The following is a 21,572-nucleotide window of genomic DNA, read 5'->3' as shown; positions in this document are numbered from 1 at the left end:
GTTTAAAAATGGACTTCCGGAATGGATTAAGTTCATAAACCAAGGTACCACTGTACAAGCAAGTTGAAGCTCTGTCTGAGGCCCACACCAAAGTCAGCACAGCAAGGACAGGTTGGAGGTAGAATGGATGTTGTTGCTATGATACTTTCCGTACCAGTTTTGAAACCTTTTGATTTGAATTGGTCTGCTCTAGTGGTTTGATGGTTTGAAAAGCAATTTTTGAACAGTTTAGGAATATTTCAATCAGCTAACTAGCATCTTAAGTCTGTACTTGACCACTACATGGCTTGTCACTGGATGAGGTACCATATAAGCCACTATAGCTAAACTCTCCCAAAAGAATGGGGTGGTTGTGTATGGAATTTCCACTAAGAAGGTATCTTAATGATATCTGAAAACCTGAGTTCTTTTATTAAAACACACACACACACACACACATTTTGACACAGTTTCTGGCAGCCTTCTTTCCGGTTCCACCTCCGAATATCCGTGCATATCATTCACATTGCTTCACAGACCTTAAATAGCTCCCCTAATCGCACTTTAATTAAACTCCCAACGTGCACCTTCTGCTTCTAGTCTCGCAGTGTACCACTTTTCTTTCTGATTGTCAAGATTACACACCTCTCTTCCTTACCCTTGTCTCATTTAAAAACAATCTCTCCTCCCCTAACTCTCCTTTCTCTGCGCACTTTTCACTCACAGGATGAGGGAGCAGAGAAAAATGAATTAATGAAATGTCATAGTTCTACTCATGTGTGTTGCTGGTGCGTAGATTCTAAACCCCTATATGTAATATTTCTAGGGCTCAGAGAACAAAAATGCCGTCATAATCGCATCCATTTGGCAAGAAATGGCAGCTGGCCCATACTCAAAACGGAAGGTGACAAATGAACCCCAATGCAAAAGGCCGCTTGTGTTGACGTGGAACATGGACATAACGGATTACATAGAAGAGGGGAAATGCCAGTGGTGTTGTTTATTTTAGCAGCTATATATTAATTTGTCCATTTGGTAACACCTGTGCAGGTTGAGGATAAGGGAAGAGATCTGGATGAGCAATGGAACATGAAAGCAAGATTCACACACCCCAGTCCAGCCCCACACAGACAGGCATGCTGAGGCCTGAGGTGGACACAGAACTCCAGCACACACTATGGCTCCACCCACCCCACACTGATTTCTCCCCACTGATTTCAATATAGGGATGGGTACCATAGGCATACTCTTGTTGCATCTGCTGAATCAATGCGAGTGTGTGGGTGTTATTGCATCTTATGGTACAGCCTCCACCCCAAATACACAGGGGTTACATAAGTGAAATCACATAAAGTGAGGAGACCCTCTAAACACCCTGTCTGCTGCTCTTTTTTCAATCCATACAAAAAATACCGTATCCAAAAATATCCACAACTATAACTGAAGCTCTGGGGCTGGCAAGAGGGTGGAGGACATGAAGGAAAGCAGCAGCAGCTGCTGCGCTACCCCACACATCAGCTGTTAAACGGGGAGGCTCAGCAGCGTAAACACAGCCCCACTGTGCCTCTGGTCACTTCTGGGCTTCCTCTGCCCTCACCAACATCTTTTTCAGGCTCTGGGGAGGGTCTCCTCATGAGTCACAAGGAATCTCCATTTCTTTCCCGCCATTTCCGGGTTTGAATTGAATTGTTTATTTATTTCCCAGCACCACAAGTATACACGGTTGTGTGCACATCGATTGCACGTAAGTGGAAGGAAGCCTGTACTTTAAATCAAAGATACACTAGAGCTACCCGCTTCTTTTCTCCTCTTCCTTAATATAAACATTGGTTTTCCTTGCTGCTGTTGTTTAAAAAGATCAAGTTGTCCCATATTAATGCAATGGGATTTCCTCGAAATCTGTTTTTGGGGTCCCCTCAACTCTCCAGAGAATATTTGTGGGGGTGGGGTTGTGGGGGGAGAAGAAAGGGAGAGGAAGTCTCATTGCACAGGTGGACACCTTCTCTGGATACAGCTCACATATTCCTAAAGATTTAGATATACCTTTTGCTGCTGACAATAACTTGGCCTTCTTACCTAAAGGTGCCAAACAAACAGTGTGCCTCACTTCAACACTATCAAAGATGCTCAGTCTGGAATAAGCTTTTTTAAGAGCTTAGCGGGGCATATTTTTTGAGGCATTTTTCAAAGGACTGAGGCATCACGAATCAAGAGGCAGGACCAGGAATTCAATTAGGAAAGCACGGCTTGAAATATCTGCAAGATAAAATAGAAGTTAGCAGAATGCCAAGGGTTAGCAGGAGAGTCCTAAACAAATCTGACAGAGCCCATCACTCCTGTAGCTGAGGGAGCCCTGTGTCAATGCCGTTTAATTTTAGAACACTCCTTTGTTGTTTCAAAAGCAAATCGGTTGTGAATAAGACGAAAATCTGTTTTCGGCTTTGGCCTCACCCCTCCACACCTTCAATCCCCACGGGAGGTGGAAACTGACAGTTGTATCGAGAGCAGTAGGTACAACTGTCTGCGAAAGATTCAAGAGCATTGGCAGAAATGCACCTGCATGGACAGAATAGGAAGAGTTATTTATTTTGAACTAGGATATTCTCGGGACTCAATTATATTCATCAGAGACGGGGAGTTTGGAGAGGGCTGGCTTGCATCTTAATGTTGCACACACTTCTTGGGAAAGCTCCAGTCCTCTCTGGGTGCTCTCACCACCCAAGCCTAGCCACGTGGAGGAGGAAAGAGGGAAAACAATCTTTTTCTGGATTGTTTTAAGTAGCACTGTGTTAAATTTGTACAAGCAGCCCGGTGTACTTTTGTTGAAATGCGTTCAATAAATATTTAGACGACTTGCTAAGTTTCCTTCCTTTCAGATTGACGAGTGACCCTTGTCGCTTGGACTGACTGCTATATAACTCAAATTCATCCATTTGACTTACACGGAGCTGTCAGGGCTCCCCTCTCCAGATAAGACAGTTGATTCCCTTAAGAGGTACCTGAAATCATGCAGGACTAGAAGAAAAGGAATACATGCTTGGCCCAAGTAAGATGCAGCTGCTGATGGTGGGGAGCCAGGTGGTGGGTGTTCCGCCTGAGACCCCATTATGTCTCAAGAACCAGATAGGATGTTGGGCCTCCTTGATCCATCATGCACTAAGATACCCAGATAGCAACTGTCACCCACCCACCCGGCAGCCTGCTCAGCTGATTCATTAGTGAAGCCTCTTATGCGAGTACAAGAGACCTTGAAACCAGCATGCAAGCACTGGTTACTTTCTGATTAGATTATTGTAGACTGCTGTACACGAGGCTACCCTTGAGCTCACTTCAGAAACTTCGATGGGTATATTGGTAATTTGCCTTCATGGTTCCTAATTGTTGCTGGATGGAGTATTGTGGAGACCACACCAGACTACAAGCTAAATTCAAGATGTTAAATTCAAGTTTACTGTTTGGATATGGACACCTTATAGAGAGCATCTGATAAATTGCCTTGGGCATCACAGTTGTCTGGGCCTTGCGCTGGGTGCCTTCTGTAACTGAGGTAAAGATGGCATCCAAAAGGCCCATTTTCAGTGGTTTCAAAACATTCTTCCCTGTGACAGCTTGGCTGCAAATTCTTTCCTAGTTTTTTTTTTTTTTTAAAGAATTAAGACCTCCTTATGCTGTTCTTGTTCTTCTGCTACTCCTATGTATACCTTCTATGAAATGCACATGAAGCAATAGCCAAATATACTTTCCTTATTGTGTGTCTGCAACATTTAAAGGCATGGAAACTCAAATTCCTCTTAACTATCATAAAGAAAAAAACACCTGCAAACTTCATTAACTCCTCTCTTCCCTTTTAAAAAATGACCTGAGCTAGTGGCAGATCACCCCATCTTGTGGCAGTGAATTGTGCACTGTGTGAAACACTACTTTGTGTCTGGTTTTACCCTGACTGTTCTGCAATAATCTGCAAGAAGGAATATGCAAATCCCAAATGCTTGCATTTTTGTTTGCCTGCTTTTATTAGTTTAACTGGCTAGAGTAATACAACAACCAATCATGAGCCGGCCAGTGTGCAACGAGTCCAGCAACTGTACCATGGTCTTCCTGGTTGTAACATCAACATCAGCAGCTGCGGCTCCAGGAAACATTATGTCAAGGACCTTATTTACTGTTTGGAATTTCAGTATGATCTTCTAGTCACATGGAAAACTGGTAGCTCAGCCTCAGCTTGGCAGCTGATTCATTTCCTTTGCTGCTCAGAAGGGTCTTGCCTACCTACAACTGTGACAACAGCGAGAATGTTTACAAAGTGAGAATTAAGCATAAAAATAGCACACAGAATGCTTATGTTTATTTCACAGTCAGTTCTCTCATGAGCTCTCTGGCCAACTTAGCATTGCCAGCTGCTTTTGTGTGCAGAACTGCTCAGGAGAGCCAGCCAGGCTGGAACGGACCATGAAGACTAAGCTGCTTTTGGAGCCTTCAAAACAACAATATAACTACGTCTCTGAGATATTCTAGTCCTCTTCCACATCATCAACTACCATTACTGCCTAGCAAAGGTCACTTCACTCTTGATTGTACTCATTCCACATAATTGCAGCAGCCTCCTTCGGCTGCAAAGGAGTCTCATGTTGCCCGTTTCCCCCAAATGTGTAGCCGAATCCCTTTTGTGGGTGCCAAAACAATCTCTTCAAGGTACCACCTGTCTACAGGAGGAATGGAGTACCTTTTGCAACCTGAGGAACACAATATCTTCGAGGGGGATGGGGACATGCTCCTATGGGTGGAGACACAAGCAAAAGTAGGCAGAGTAACAAATGTGGATTCATAGTAGGCTACTTTCTACACATGCTCACACACCCATCTTTATCCTCCATCCAGGCACATGAGAAGCATTATCAGAGTTCAAGGATATAGTCCAGCCAAGCATAAACACCCAAGCAATGTGCAAGGGAGGGGCAGTGAGGGGTGTGGCTATGGAAGGGGCGTGGCTTGGGGAGAGTCTAGAGGGCCACATTTGCCCCCCAGTCCTGAGGTATGTATATTTACAACAAAATTCTCCATTAAAGTTTGAAAAGAAGTAAAACTTCAGAGGAGGAAGGAAAAATGCAAAATACATTGAAATACACTGAGGCTTTTTGAACCTTGCAATTTATTACTACTACATGAATAACAAGTTACTATCTATAGAGAGAGAGTGTGTCCAGAGACTGTCACAGATATTACCTCACAATTTTTACCATAATCCCATAAACAGGGTCCTGTTATTATTCCCATTTTGCCATTATTACTAGTCCCATAATATCCACACATTATTATTCCTGATGGCTGAGGGTGTGGGGTTGTTCTTTGCTTAAGAACACTACAATTGAAATCCTGACAAAAATTGAGCTCATACCGATACTACGTATGCTACTTTCTTCTTCACAGTCCTCTTGACATTCATTCAGCTGTTTTTGAATATGTGCTGTAAATTGGCTCCATAACACCAATAAGTCTTGTCAGCGTTTGAGCCCAAGCTCCAAAAGACATATGCAGAAGTGGTTAGAGATGCATATGTATCATTCATACCTTCTGGGTTTGCTGTAGGAAACATCAGTGTGGCACCAGCAACCCGGCTTGCCATGCAGAGCATGTAGCCATCTTCTGTACCCTTCAACTCAGTGGAGAGGACCCTGCCATTTTTTACACAATCAGCTCTGGATGCAAAGAGGCTAGGCAGAAGAGAAGACTGAGAGGTGATATGATCGCTATCTTCAAACATCTACATGGAAGATGGGTCAAGCTTGTTTTATGTCCCTCCAGAGCGTGGGACCTGGACCAATAGATTCAAACTATGAGAAATAATATTTGACTAAACTTTAGGAAGAACTTTCTGATGGTAAGAGTTGTTTGGCAGTGGACTAGACAACCTCACTGGAGGTTTTAAAACAGAGGGTGGGTGGCCATCCATCAGGGTTTTTTTAGCTATGATTCTGGCATCACAGGGGGTTGGGTTAGAATACTCTGTTGGCTCCCTTCCAACTTGACAATTCTGTGATTCTATGAATCTCTCTTTTTCAAGACACTCCCATCTTTGGACCCCACTTTGAACTTTTAAACATATTGCAGTCTGGAGTGAATGAAGGAATGTGTGACTTCCACAATATCCAGCATTAAGGGAGAAACTGATGGAGTTAGCTTCATAATACACACTGCTAAGGAAGAAAAGACTGCTTGTAGCTTTCAATCTGCAAGATGTTCTAAAAGAAGTAGGTAACCATATTATCTAAATGTACCAGGGAAGCGAGTTAAGAGTACAACACTGCCAAAGGCAGAACTGAAACATTAATGGCAATGAATCTACAATTGTTAATATGAAAATGAGCTAAGCTATGCTCCTTGATCTGAACTGTAGACATTTTTCAGTGTTTCAAATCACTAAATCTGTAATATCTACAGTTGAGAAAACAGGGGGTCCAGTCTCACAAAGACCTCGAAGTTCTAACTTAGTAAGAACTATTTATTCACAATTCCCAACTGATATGTTGGTGTCAAGTATTTCTCGACACTGGTTCTCCACTGTTGAACTGTAGATCATTCTGTAAGTGTTGTATTTGATCCCTGTGTCTAAACACACTATACACCCAAATGATTAAGTGTATTGAATAGAATGGAAAAGAGCTGAACATGTACCCAGCTGGGCCTCACAACTACCAAAAGGGTCTTACAGCATAATCCTAAACATATTGACTCACATGTAAATCCCTCTGCATTCCATAACATTTGGTGAAGTTGACTGCTCCGTTTGCATCCTTGGTACTGTCCAATTCCCACCTTCCCCTGGGCAGGAAGCCAGCAGAGGCCTGGACTTTAACTGGGAAGCTTGATTCAAAGAATGAGCAATTCATGCATTCATCTGTAATATACCCCAAATCTATGTAGCCCATGAAGACAGCCACAAAACCCAAACTGAGATGATGACCTGCCTTGTGATATCTATGTTTATATATTTTATAGGAAAAGGGCAGTAGTCTGGATCTTAAAAATCACTTAGCAAAGCATGCCTGTTGAAATTACTTTATAAATGGCAGTATAAACTGGAGCAATTTATCCAGAAAATCTTTTCTTGGTTTTCTAGTTGACCTTTAAAGCCTTCTCTTGCCATGCCAGGGCTGAAAAATCCCAGGGCGGAAGCTAATCAACAAAATTATTTGGCTCTGCTCTCAACGCGACTCTGTCAGAGCACTGGAATTGCAAGGTCTTTGTCTAAAGTGGTTTTACAATTGACTGCTGAGCACATTGGGCCCAGGGTGCAGCGGAAGGGACTCACTGACATGCTCTTACTATCACCTCAGGCTTGCTTTCCAGGGTAGACTTGAATATATCGTGCTTTGGTCTGTTTCGCTCCCCTTGTACTGCTTAATGAGATGTTGCTGTGCAATACACATGGTGGGAGGGAGTCCAATGGAAATAAGCAAGTTCTTGGGAAAGTTTGGTTCTTCCCTGGAGCCCGAGTGCATTCCAAGATGTGGTGCAGCCATGCCTTGGGTGCATACAGATTACTGGCCCCTTCCTGTATTGCTTTATTAACAGGACAGCCCCTGCCCACAGGCCTGCAATCAAAATGAGATGGCACAAGAGGGAAAAGTGTTGGGAAGGAAGGAGGAAAACAGGCAACCCCAGGTACTTTAGTTACAAAGTTCTTCTCAGGACCTGCTGGGTGGATAAAGTTCAGGGAGAGGAGGAACTCTAAGGAGCTGGTCTCGCCCTGCTTCTCTTCGCTCCTTTTGCTATTCATGTGAAGGGGGCTCCTCATATTCCAGGGGTGGGGGGGGGGTGTATCACCAGCCATGCCACCAATGTCTCAAGGCTCCTTGGCCCCATCACTCCACTCTCCTAACTCTTGATGGACAGCCTATGCATGTAGGCTTCCTTACATTCTGAGATCCTGCTCCCCCCCATCTGCACCTGAAGCCTCCTTCCTCTGAATTATCTGTGAAGGGGGCTTATGCCATCACTGCTTATGAGCAAGAGAGCTGCTTCCTCTCTGTCCATGCTATGTCCCGACCCTAAAAGTGGTGTTCAGACTGCAAAGCAGGGCCCAGAATTGTTTGGGAGCTGAAAGAGACTAGTAGAGAAAATGTTTGTCAGCTACGCCACCACCACTCTTTCTCTCTCTCTCTCTCACAGGCACATTTTGGGAGTCTCAATTGACCAGTCAACTGCATTTCCCCCCGGCTGAACCTCTTTGTAGATGCTGCCCAACAAGAGCCCTGCTGACTCATGACAGCCAATTGGATGCCTAGGCAAAGCCTACAGAGTCCTGTGCACTTTCTATACATATATATTTCATAAAATCATAGCATCATAGAGGGACCCAAGGGTCATCTATTTCATGGGTAGACAAACTAAGGCCCGGGGGCTGGATCTTGTCCAATCGCCTTCTAAATCTGGCCCGCGGATGGTCCGGGAACCAGCGTGTTTTTACATGAGTAGAATGTGTCCTTTTATTTAAAATGCATCTCTGGGTTATTTGTGGGGCCTGCCTGGTGTTTTTACATGAGTAGGATGTGTGCTTTTATTAAAAATGCACCTCTGAGTTATTTGTGGGGCATAGGAATTTGTTCATTTTTTCCCTTCAAAATATAGTCCAGCCCCCCACAAGATCTGAGGGACAATGGACCAGCCCCCTGATGAAAAGGTTTACTGACCCATGATCTTGTCTGACCCCCTGCAATGCAGGAATCTCAGCTAAAGCATCCATGCTTAAAAACCTTCAATGAAGGAGAGTCCACAACCTCCCGAGGGAGACTGTTCCATATTTGCAAATAAAAAAAAGATAAGGGGTGGGCAACAACACAACACCTCTTGGGAATAAGTTCATTTGAATCCAGCCCCATGGATTCACATAACCACATTGTTTGGAAATTCAAACAGCACAGAGGGCTGTTTTAGAACCCTCTATAATGTCCCAAAATGGTGAACCAAATCCCTAGAACACTTCAGGCTGAATGTTAACAATAAAAAGGGAGGTGGAGTTCGGAAAGACCTCCATTTGTTATAGTCTTAAACCTGAGTGCAGGAGATATTATGAAGACATAAAATAATCTGATGAAATCTAAACTAATCTGAATGTGCTGCATGCAAGGCAGATTTCTGGTTACACCAAGGAACAAATAAACAATAGCAGTGATCCCTGGCCCGCAAAAAAGAAAAGAAAAAATCTTTTATTTTTCAATATAAAGACGAGTTCTGCCTTCCTTAATATTTTGAAGAAGAAAAAAGAGAGTTGTTTATCTTAGTTACTCTTGCTGCAACTGTTTTGCAGCTAGCACAGTCCAATCTAATATCGTCTGCATGGCACTTCCTACATTCCATCTTAAGTCTGTTACAAACTACAGACTTTGGAGTAATCAATCAATCAATCAATCGCCTTTCTGTTTCTTTCTGTTTCCCCTTTATTTATTTGGCTTAACTTCCAGTCTGAAGTAAAGTTCCTAGGACTCTCTTTACTAGTTTTGGATATTTTAGTAGGTCCTAATAAAGATATTTAGTGATGTATGGAAGTGAGAGCTGGACCATAAAGAAGGCTGATCACCGAAGAATTGATGCTTTTGAATTATGGTGCTGGAGGAGACTCTTGAGAGTCCCATGGACTGCTAGAAGATCACACCTATCCATTCTTAAGGAAATCAGCCCTGAGTGCTCACTGGAAGGACAGATCATGAAGCTGGGGCTCCAATACTTTGGCCACCTCATGAGAAGAGAAGACTCCCTGGAAAAGACCCTGATGTTGGGAAAGATGGAGGGCACAAGGAGAAGGGGACGACAGAGGACAAGATGGTTGGATAGTGTTCGCGAAGCATGAGTTTGAACAAACTGCGGGAGGCAGTGGAAGACAGAAGTGCCTGGCGTGCTCTAGTCCATGGGGTCACGAAGAGTTGGACACGACTAAACGACTAAACAACAACAACAATAAAGATATTGTGGATTTTGATTCCCCGCTCCAATGGGCCAACTCAGCTGCCTAAAACTTTGAAAATGCCGCCCTGTCCGATGTTACGCATGGTGAGCAACAGGTTTAAATGAAATGTTCCCGATTGCCTTATCCTTTGCTTGATAAAGGTCTTTGTTGTTATCGTATTCGTCAGCATAAGACTCAAAGAGCCGCAGGTAGCACCATAACTAACAGACCAGCGCTGTCGTTGAAGAGATAATGTAACGTATAGCCGAGCTCTGCAGGGCTTGATTCCTGTGGACGCAATGGGAGCGAGAAGAAGTGCAAAATAGACATTTTATTTCAGTCTAATCTACAGCGTGGAGTCTGCAAAACTACAGTGATATGCTGATGCAAAGATAAGATTACAGGGAGGCTTTTAAAATATGTCTGCAGGAGTGGAAACACGGATCCATTTTTTTGTTTGTTTTGTATTTTAATAAAGCCACGTGGCACAGAATACATTGTAGGCATCTTCTAATCTGAAAGATGTGGAGGATGAAAATGTGAGGAAATGAGCCAGGTTCTCAATTTTAGCTGTGACTTTTTAGAGGGTGCTGGTTGCAGTGATCAAACTGCAGCAATTCAAATATGATTATGAGTGTTTAACCGTAGCCAGTTCAAAAGGATAAAGGGATAGGTAATCAGATACCTAATTGGAAATTAAAGAACAATGTAAATAGTCTTTTACATTACACAAGCTCTATATGTATTAATAATGTTTAACCTTCTCCCATTTTTCTGGAGTTAGAACTCAACCCCAGGAACATTTTTCACTCTGCAATTCACACATATGTAGATTTACAAGGTTGTTGTTTAGGCCACTGACATAAATCATCCCCAGTGCAACATTCCCAATATTTGGGCAGTTACCCCTTACCATTTTCCTTCTGCAAACAAAAACTGGCCCAGAAATGCATTGTATTTTGCCATTGGGGTGTGTTTCTTAGCACAGCTAATGACAGCAGATGGGGTAGTCAAATACCCCATCATTTTTCCACAGGGAAATAGTCAGTGAAAGGTCAAGAAAGTGTCAGTAAGTTGGGCACAAACCATATAGTGCTGTTTGGAGACAGTTCCCTAAGCAAGGACAGTTTTCCTAAAAGTGTTGCAATGGTGTTAGAAAAACACCCTGCAAAACTATTAATGTTAGTTTATGTTCATTCTCAGTTGTAATAAAGTTTTTCTAGACAGTACAATATTTCCACAAAGGTTATTGAACAGAAAATAATCTACCTCCTCTCCTCTGGGTGTTTGGGAAGTTCTCAAACATACTTCATCTGACACCATAGACACAAATATCATTGGGGGGGGGGGGTACAGTTTACCCCTCCCCCCAAAATTTGGAAATCTCATTGGGCACACACACCAAAAACCATTAGTGTCATTTTCTTTCCCAGCTTTGGATGAAAGTTAAGACTAGATGAAGCAGGCAAGGTCTTAGGATGGGGTTATAAAGACTACATTTGTTTTTAAGATATAAAACCCTAATGCCTTAAACATAGGCAGCCAAAAATGTAATTTTTAAGAACAAGTTTACATCTCTCAACATTGGAGGCAAAAATTAAAATTGAGATTGAGGCAGGATTTTTTTTTAGAAAAATCAGATCTCTGTGATCTCAGGGACCTGATTATAAAATGATATATTCTCAGTATATATATTTTTTCTTATTAATTTTGCAAAAAGGAGCATTTTAATGGTTTTAAAGCAACCCAAGGACATCAAAAAGAGAAGTACAAAACCTGGAATATATAACAGCTTTATTTACACCCCCAGCTTATTACTTAAAAATACAGCTGGAACATAAAAAGTGGAATTGTCAAGCACTTGCATTTTCAAAAAGCTTTTGCTAAAAGTTCAGAAGATGCTGTTAATGAACATTTGAGGCCTTTTTGGTGAGAGACTCTTGAGACCAGGATTCTGTTTTCTTGCAGATTCCTTGCGTGACCTTGAACATATCACTTGATAATCTGTGCCACAAATTCCCTCTCTGCAAAGAAAGAGAGAGGAGTTACTAATACTTTCTCTTGGCACCTTTCATCTTCTTTGCCTTGTTAAACTGCAGACTCAACAGGACACGGGCTTCAAGTTCTTTCCCTTTTGATGAAATCTTTCAAAGTCTTTTGTGAAAAATTAACTTGAATGTGACACAGGGAGAACTGACGCTTCTTCACAGGTACCTGATGAAGCTAAGGATATATTTTTTCGGCGGTACCAAGGCGAGTAACACCGATGCAGAGAAAACACACACACACACAACCAGGGTGCTATGCTCAACTGCCTGACATTTTCAACTTAACAAATATTTTCCCCAGGAGAAACCTATCTGATTTCTGCCCTAGTAGAAGCTGCTATCTCCCCCACACAAGCAATACCTTGTGAGGCAACAGACAGCTGTTTCAACAGTATTTAATTTACCTGGGAGATGAAGGAGACGATGAAAAATCAGCATCTGAGGCAGTGCCAGGATTGCTAAACAAGATAGATGTAAAATAATTCAAGGTTGTGCCCTGAAAGTTTTTCTTCTGGCGAGATGGATTATTAAGAACAAAACGAGGGCCGTCAGTGATTGATTAATTCAGCATGTGTCCCTTTAATGCTTGCTCTTACCCATGACCTGCTCTGCACTTTGTCTTTTGAACATTCCCTTTTACAGAAACCAGCCAGGCTGACGAAACTTACCTGTACACAAGCAAGAAAATGCCATTGCTGTTGATGCTCTAAAATAAATAGATGTCTTGGAACAAGAGGGTGAAGAGACACAACATTTTACTGCTTGGGTCCAGGTAAGCATAGCCAGTGCCCGTCCGTAATTAATCATTAATTTAAAAATCAATTAATTAATTTGTGGGTTGCCTTGACATGTACATCAAGGGGATTTGCAGAAATGGCTAGAAGTAGTTCTTTTTAAAAATGGTACCAAAAAAATAACAAGACAGGTCAAAAAACAATGCAAAATGAACATCGAAGGCAGAGACCTTTTCATCCAGCTAGATAAGCTTGTCAAAGCAAAAACGCCTTTCATTGTTTACGGAAAATACAGATAGTGGGCACCTGTCAAGGATCCTGCTCTACAAAAGAGAGGCAGCCAGCTGCACTGAAAGCCCTGCTCCCAGTCACTGTGACTTCTGATATTTGGGGGAGCTTGGCATTGTCAGAGAAGCCTCTCAAAGGGTGCAGAATCAATCTCAGCCCTGCTAAAGCACTGCATGGGCAGCGGAGGCCCTACAGCAGGAAACAGGAGGATGGGGCAGTATGGCAGTGTCCCTATCTCAACCTGCCATCCCACAACCTGTCACCAGGATCGTTGCTGCCATGGGGTGAAGGAAGAGCAGGGACAGGCTCTGTTCTCCTGACCTCTCAGCTTGTTTTGCTTCAGCACCAACAACCCAAATGATGGCCTGTGAGACAGGCAAGAGAACCTTTTGCTCCCACTTCATGCCCTACAACCTGTCTCCCATTGGCAGATGGAGCTAGTGACAACCACTTTGAAGAGTGAAGAAAGGTGCCTGGAGGCTCGAACCATGGAGCCTGGCATTGCAGCCCAGGTAGCTTATTGTCTGCACCTGTCAGATAGCTTGAAGGATGGCAGGAAAAAAGACTGGAGCTGAATTGGGTGGCCTGGAGAAGTCTGTTGACCTTACACTGAAACTGTCCTAGCTTGGCCTCCCAGCCTGAGCAACTCAGTGCCCAGGTACAGACTCCTGAATCCACTTCTCCCTTCCAGAATCTGGTCCTTTGCCTCCACTGGAGTATGTCACCTGCCCCTGGTTTCTATGAGCTTCTTCTACTTGCCCCAGAATATATTCCCTCCTCATGGTTAGTGCAGATAGGATAACTCCGCATAATGCAAACAACACCTGTCACAAGCTGGAGAATAACAAATCTCAGAACTCTGAACTAATTATACATACGTAATCATTTTTATACAGTGGTACCTCTGGTTATGAACTTAATTCGTTCTGGAGGTCTATTCTTAACCTGAAACCGTTCTTAACCTGAGGTACCACTTCAGCTATTGGGGCCTCCCACTGCTGCTGCACCGCCGCAGTGCGATTTCTGTTCTCATCCTGAGGTAAAGTTCTTAACCCAGGTACTACTTCTGGGTTAGCGGAGTCTGTAACCCAAGGTGTTTGTAACCCGAGGTACCACTGTACTCTCCAACTAGATTTCAGTGCTCTGAATGCAGAGCATTCACTATACAGAGATGCTCCTGCTTAAATGCTGAGCTATAGCTCAGTGGTAGAAGACGTACTTTCTGTAAAAAGGTCTCAGGTTCAATCCTCCAGTTAAATCTCAAGAAACAGCCTGGCAAAGAGATACTGGGGAGCTGCTGCCAGCCAGAGTAGGCAATGCTGGTACAAATGAGCCAATGGTTTGAGTCAGTGTAAGGCATCTTCACATGCTCATGACTCTTCATTTATCCTGAGACCCTGGTTCAGAGGTTACCAACCTTTACGAGCCTGTGGTGGCCACTGGATTTTTGAGTGAGTGTTTTTGGCACCACTCTGCTAGTTACCTCTCCCCTCTCTCAGTCCCCCCTTGCAAGAGACACAAAGCGAGAAAGCACTGCTCACAAACATTGCTTTCCTATGGAATCTAGATAAAAGCTGGATCCTGCAGAATAAACCTGAGCCTGGGAAATCGCTTGAACCTAAAAGAGGAAGTGGGAAGGAGAGTTTACTCTTGCAGTTTCCTCCTTCGGCTCTGTGAGCTTTTCAAAGGAGATGGTGATGAGCGGGCAGGGCTCAGAGGCTTCATGGATACCAGGGGAAGACTTCAAGGGCGCTATCATGGCCACAGATGCCAAGTTGGCCTCCCAAACCTTTCTCTGCCCTGGCAGGCTGCATTGAGCCACACTTACCTTGGGTTCCGCTCATTCTTTTAAAACCTTGCCCTTGCGTGTATATCTCTGAGGAGGCATGCATATAGCATCTTCCTACTTCTGATGAAGTAAGCTAATGCCACCATTAATTTGTCAATCTTTAAGGTACCAGAAGACACTCTTTATTATTTCTGCAACAACAGACTAGCGCGAACTCTGTATAGCATCCGGCCTCACATTCTCCTTTTGTCCCCTGCTGTTCTTGAGCACCAAGGGCAACCACATCAAAGCAACACTCGGGAAATCCTCCCCACCTCCTGCTGTATCCAAAGAGCTGCCCCATACAATATTATGCATTAAAGGCTGTTGTCTAAAAGGTCCCTGGAGCAAAGTTGGGACCTAGCAAATTTCAAAGAAAAACTAATCTAGGAACCTAGAAAGCAATTATTCATATGCCTTTCAAACACAAACATATAGCAGTTTATAGAAATGCACACAAAGAGACACTAGGGAAGGGCCTTTCATATTTCAATTGTGCAGTTCTATCGACTCCTTGCAGTTAACAAGATTTCAGTGAGACACGCAGGCACAGCAGACGAGCTGGTGGTGGCATCACCATTTCCCATAAGCAAATCAAGAGTGCTCAATTCAAGCAGTGAAATTAAATTCCTATACACAATAAAGGCATTTGGGGATGCTTAGGGTTCATGCTGGAAACAGAATTTTTAGCACTCATATATGCTTTTTTCCCTCTTGAGAACCCGTAGCCAGTTCTGAGCTGGCAGCTCAACGCAATTAATTCTCTTCTTCCTCCAGTTTCTTCAGAAAATGAGGGATTCTTCAAAGCTCTAGCACCAGGCTCTCTTCAGGCACTAGAATCATAGCCAGCTTAATAGTCAATTAATACACCACAGTCAAAACATTACATGGAAGCAAGAATAGGAAGACAGGGAGGGCTTTGGGCCAGGGCCCCTCTCTCATGCATAATGTTTTAACACTTTGATATTTCTCACCCTGGCCTCCTTTGGGAGCAAGGGCAGGATGCAAATTTAAACAACAACAACAAACAAATACCATTTTCATCAATAAACTGATTTTTCCCTTCCCCCCCTTTTTTAATCTCCACCCTTCAATGGCGAATTGGCAAAGTAATGCAAAGCTGGTGAGCTGGCAGGAGGGGCATGGCTGCCTGGAGGGACTTTAGGGTCATCATCAAGCATGCAAAAGAGGAAAAGTCCAATTTGCAAGTATTTGCAGGAATTGTCTTAATCACTTTCATTTTAAGAATTCTTACTCAGACTGGGTGCATCTTTCATTATTCACACGCTGAATTGGAGTTTACTATTAATGATGTAGCAAAATATTCCCAGGGATGTCAAAATGTAAGTATCTAAGTAGAGCCCGTATAGTAAAAGCTATGGTTTTCCCAGTAGTGATGTATGGAAGTGAGAGCTGGACCATAAAGAAGGCTGATCGCCGAAGAATCGATGCTTTTGAATTATGGTGCTGGAGGAGACTCTTGAGAGTCCCATGGAGTGCAAGAAGATCAAACCTATCCATTCTTAAGGAAATCAGCCCTGAGTGCTCACTGGAAGGACAGATCGTGAAGCTGAGGCTCCAATACTTTGGCCACCTCATGAGAAGAGAAGACTCCCTGGAAAAGACCCTGATGCTGGGAAAGATGGAGGGCATAAGGAGAAGGGGACGACAGAGGACGAGATGGTTGGACAGTGTTCTCGAAGCTACCAGCATGAGTTTGACCAAACTGCGGGAGGCAGTAGAAGACAGGAGTGCCTGGCATGCTCTGGTCCATGGGGTCACGAAGAGTCGGACACGACTAAACGACTAAACAACAACAACAAGTAGAGCCCTGCTGGTTCAGGCCAAAAGCCTCATTTGCCACCATTTTCATTTCCCCCCCCATATCCCAGATATGCCAATTTTAACATGTTGATGTTTCAAACACAGCATCAATAATTTTGCTGCTGATGAAAGATTCAAGACAAACTTTACACTTGGATGCCTTACAAGTTCTTTAGAAATCCCAATAGCAAAGCAGAGAGACCTGAGAGTGAGAAAATGCCTATTATGTCTTTAATTGCTTTGGTTAGATCCCTTAGAAATTCTACTCCTGTAGGGTGAGTTGCTTTTACATTTAAAACGGCATTTAATTTTCTGCAGGTAGAAACCAGAGGGCTAAGATATTTGTGGAGAGACTACCTGCCCAAATCAAGTCAGCCCAGTGAATAGCAGTCAGCCTCCAGCAAGATGCTATCTGCTTATGGAAATTCTTCGCATACAGAATTTTCATCTAAGAAAAGAACGAGCGTTGAGCTTCAGGATATAGCTGAGGTCCACTTTGTACTTTGTTCTTGGCTGCTGGATTTCTGCACACACACACACACACACACACACACACACACACACCCTCCCAAACATGGACTTCTTACAAAGCAGTCCATTACCAACTTTTGACAGGCGAAAAGGCAATTTATGCAACCGAGGTGCACAAACAAGTCTGCAAAGTCGTTTCTGATGCCGAAGAAATTAAAATGTAGAACCTTGAAGTGCTGATTGATACGGTGAATGGAAAATAGCGGCAAACTTGGCTGGCTGCGTGAGGCGCTGGGCTTAAACAACACGGCATGTCAGTTTAATGAACATTTCGAGGCATCACCACCAAGCAGCAGGAGCCCGGCGAGCAGGAGGAGATCTGTTAAAAACTCTATTTATACTGTACCTGTAAACTGACAATATAATCACATTCTCACTTTGCATTGGCTTTCATTATCAGGATGGCATTTCCGCGACAAAGCCTCTAATTGGTCAGCAGATAATGCATGGTGCAGAAATATCAGAAGAATCTGCCTTCCAAAGAAATAAAAAGTAGGAGATTCTCAATCCAAAAAATATTTGATTTTGCTTACTTTATATGGGCTTGTTTTATTTTGGGCTCCCAAAGATGCTGTTCATCTTGAGACCTGGCACAGGTGAGGAGTCAGAGGCAGCCACCCACTCTCAAACAAGATGGCTGGTCGGATTTAGGCTCAGCTTGTCATAAAGGGAATGCTGAGGAGGAAGAGCTCACCCGGTGGAACACAGACACAGCAATAGCCTCCCAGCAGTGTGGTGTAGTGGTTAAGAGTGGTAGTCTTGTAATCTGCGGAACCGGGTTCGCGTCTCCGAACCTCCACATGCAGCTGCTGGGTGACCTTGGGCCAGTCACACTTCTCTGAAGTCTCTCAGCCCCACTCACCTCACAGAGTGTTTGTTGTGGGGGAGGAAGGGAAAGGAGATTGTTAGCCACCTTGAGACTCCTTAGGGTAGTGATAAAGTGGGATATCAAATCCAAACTCTTCTTCTTCAGCAGCAGCAGCAGGATCACTGGTGCTTACTGGGATGATGAATGGGAAGGCGAAACAGTGGCAAGGTCAGCACTGGGCAGGTACACCAGCAGGTGTTCTTGGTATACAGCAACGATGTTGCAGACAAGAGACTATTGCTGTGGCTCTGGCCCACAAGGTGTACTGCTCTTGGACAATGAAAACATGAGATGTATAGCTATTTTACAACACACACTCACATACAGCAGTTTTGCTTCCCCACTTGAGATTTTATATAGATTTTCTATCTGCTACATCACACCTACATGGTTGTTGACACCTCCAAAGGCCTTCCTTATGAAGAAGCCATGTTGATTCTTTCTTAGTAAGGCTTGTTCTTCTATCTGTTTAATAAATATTGCATTAACAATGCTTTCCCCCACCAATGCACCTAGAACTTAGGTAGATGGGCCTGTAATATCTCCCTGGAATTCGTTGCTTATAATTGGTGTTATATACCAATATTCTTATAAGGAGGCCAATTTAATGATGAGTGATGTGTTGTTGTTGTTGTTGTTGTTGTTGTTGTAGAACAGCAACAAATAATTTCACTCTTGAGAAATTAAGTATATACCATGCAAAACCAATGACTTGGGTTTCTTTAGCCATTTCCTGACACTTCTGTTCAATGTCATTCTTCAGATACTTTATCTGAAAGAAAGGTGGTTCAGGGATCTGTATCTGCCCAACATCTCCTGCAGTGAAGATAGACGCAAAGTTCATCACTCTGTCTCCTTTTGTAATCTATTCATGCCATTGTTATCAAATCTCAACAATCTTTATGACTCTAGGTAAGGAATAGCTTGATGGATTTAAGAATATATCTGTGTGTACAAAGGAAAGGAAATGGCACTTTTCATAGAATAGTGGCCTACTGTAAACTGAAAGACAGAAAACTGGAGATCAAGCTAGTCCTTTCACCCCTATTTCTAACCCAGGAGTCTCAATATCCAGACCAGAATCAAATGTTGTTGCTCTGCAAATGGCTGAAGCTTCTGTTCAGAGAATGGCAGATGGGTTCTTCCATGAGTGCATCTCTCTTTCTGTGAAGGGAAGCTGACTGTGTGAGACATTAGGCAGCAGAGCGATCATGTTGGAACCCGCCTTTTATTTTCAAAGACCCTGAGGGAGCTTACATCTAACATGACCGGCTGGACGCAAATTATTGTTCATGTTAATGAGAAAAGGATATTCATGCTGAGACCAGTTTAGGGTGGGTTTCCAGAGGCATTTGTCTGGCCACTGCTGGACTGGATGGACCCTTGGTCTGATCAAAACAAGGCCTCCTCTTTTATGGTTACATTTGTAAGAATAAAAATTAAGCATCAGCTTCGATTGAGATTTTAGCTAAGAATAGTCTTGCACCTATCATATACGAAACACTCTGCAGCTCCTCATGAATTGTTCTGAAGTTATATACACAGTTATATTTGAGTAATAAAAAAAGAAAATCCACAAGGCAATGTCCTTCTCAAAGCAACAATATTCTGCAGCACCGTTTGTGTTATTCTAGTGGTAAAAACACAACATTTTGTTTTTCCCATCTGCACAAATTAAGGGCAATCAAAAAGCTGCTGAAGAAATGGACACACAATCTTCTTCCTACTCGACAAAGCACCGAGGATTGACAATATGAAAAATAGGAAGTGTCAACGTGTTGCCAGCTCCCATATATTAATTTAAGCCCTTTCCTTGTGGCTTCTCATAACTTCATGAAGAAGAGAAGGCAGCTGCCACTTCTAATGTGACACACATCATCAGCTAGATGCAAAGGCAGGCACATTCAGCTCCGGACTGCACGCAGACTTTCACTGGCAGGCTTGATATTCCTGCCTTTCAGATGGTCAAAAACAATACGGTATTGATAAATGTAACAGCGAAATAAGATGATATGGAGAGGATCTAGCTGCACGAAAAGCATAAACACATTGCGGACAGCAGCATGTAACACCAGCCCTACTTGGTGCAGGTTCCTCAGTTGTGAGCCAGTATAATGATGGCTTAGCTCTGTAACAGGTGAAACTTGTATTTGCAGTAAACTTGAATGTGGTGTAGCAAACACTAGATACTGCTCTCCTGTGAACTTCAACTTACCTACCTATCTGTCACAGGTGAAAAACCTTTAGATCAGGCAAAAGAAACTTGTGTCCCTCCCAGGGCTGGTGCACAAGGCATTGGGCTGCCACTCTGACTTCTGCTGCCCACCATCCTACTCTCCCAAAGTGGCAGCACCATCCTTCCCTTCTCCCAGCCACCCCATTGCAATACATATTTCGTAAAATTCCATGGACATTGTTCCACCTCCAATTACTGGTTTGCTCTGTTGCTATGGAGTTGTTAGCTCTACCTATCCCTCCACACATTGCTGCAGGGTTCTGGCTGGTGATTTGAGTATTTTCTGGTTGTTTATTTATGAAACATTCTATTCTCACTCTCTTAATACCGATAATGGTGTTTGCACTGGCTTCCAAATATATATGTAATGTTTACAATAAATAATTTTCCTGCTGCGCATGTGTGCCTTGGGTGTGTGATTTTTTAAAAAAAAAACTTAAGCAAAAAAAAAAAAGCCTAGCTTTTAAAGCCAAACAGAAAACAGCTGTTCACTAATAAGCATTATTGCTGGCATGCTTGTGAAAGTGAGGTGAGGGAGGTTGGAACAAGTTCCTGCTGTGCATAACTGGAACAACCACTGCTGCTTATTCTTCATATCTGCCCAGGTCCCAGGGCAGGTTACAGCAATTAAAACACGATGCGTGCTCTCCTGCTGTGTGGAGAGAGCGGAATAGGCCTCCAGATTTTTGCTGTGTTTAAAAAATATATATGTTGCTGTAGGCATGCACAGACCACCGACTCTGCAATGTGAACAAACAGCAAAGCACATTAAAAGCAAGACAAGTGGCGCGCACATGCGTGCACACACACACCATCCCACCCTTCATCATGCAATGTGTACACATTAGAAATGAGAGATTATATACACAGTGAAAGATGTTATGAGAGACTGTAGAAGGCTGGTTTAGAAAGAGAACTGGGGAAGAAAAGCAGAACGCTTTTGCTTTTGGGCTTCCAATAGGCAAATGGTTCGCTACTGTGAGGTAACAGTGCTGGACCACCTAGGCCCCTGGCCTGATCCAGCAGACTTTTCTTATGATGAGACCAGATTTGCATGAATTGGACGATAGTTCACAAGGTATTTACATATGCCACTATGGAGAGAGGGATCCAATGTTAACTCTTCTCAGCCTTAATGTCTGCCCTGTGCTGGCCAAACAGATGTATCCACAAATCTGGAGGATTGCCTCCTCTCAAGCAGCAGACTTTGAGATCTTTATTAGAGGCCATTCTCCAGGTTCTCTGACCTAATGAGATGAGGTGAGGTGAGGTGAGCAGTTACTTGAAAGAGAG

The 21,572-nt window shown here is 43.2% G+C and overlaps 1 protein-coding gene across 2 annotated transcripts in view; it reads right to left on the bottom strand.

The window, feature by feature from the left end:
- The window catches only part of LOC310680482 (transmembrane protein 263-like), a 296,399-nt gene that overhangs the window by 211,262 nt on the left and 63,565 nt on the right, over window positions 1-21,572 (bottom strand). The gene's annotated exons all lie outside the window — the stretch shown is intronic.

The sequence above is a fragment of the Podarcis tiliguerta genome (assembly GCF_965153285.1).
Source record: "Podarcis tiliguerta genome assembly, chromosome: 1".
NCBI lineage: Eukaryota > Metazoa > Chordata > Lepidosauria > Squamata > Lacertidae > Podarcis > Podarcis tiliguerta.
The sequence above is the reverse complement of the archived record's forward strand: the minus strand, read 5'-3'. Positions and strand labels throughout refer to the sequence as shown.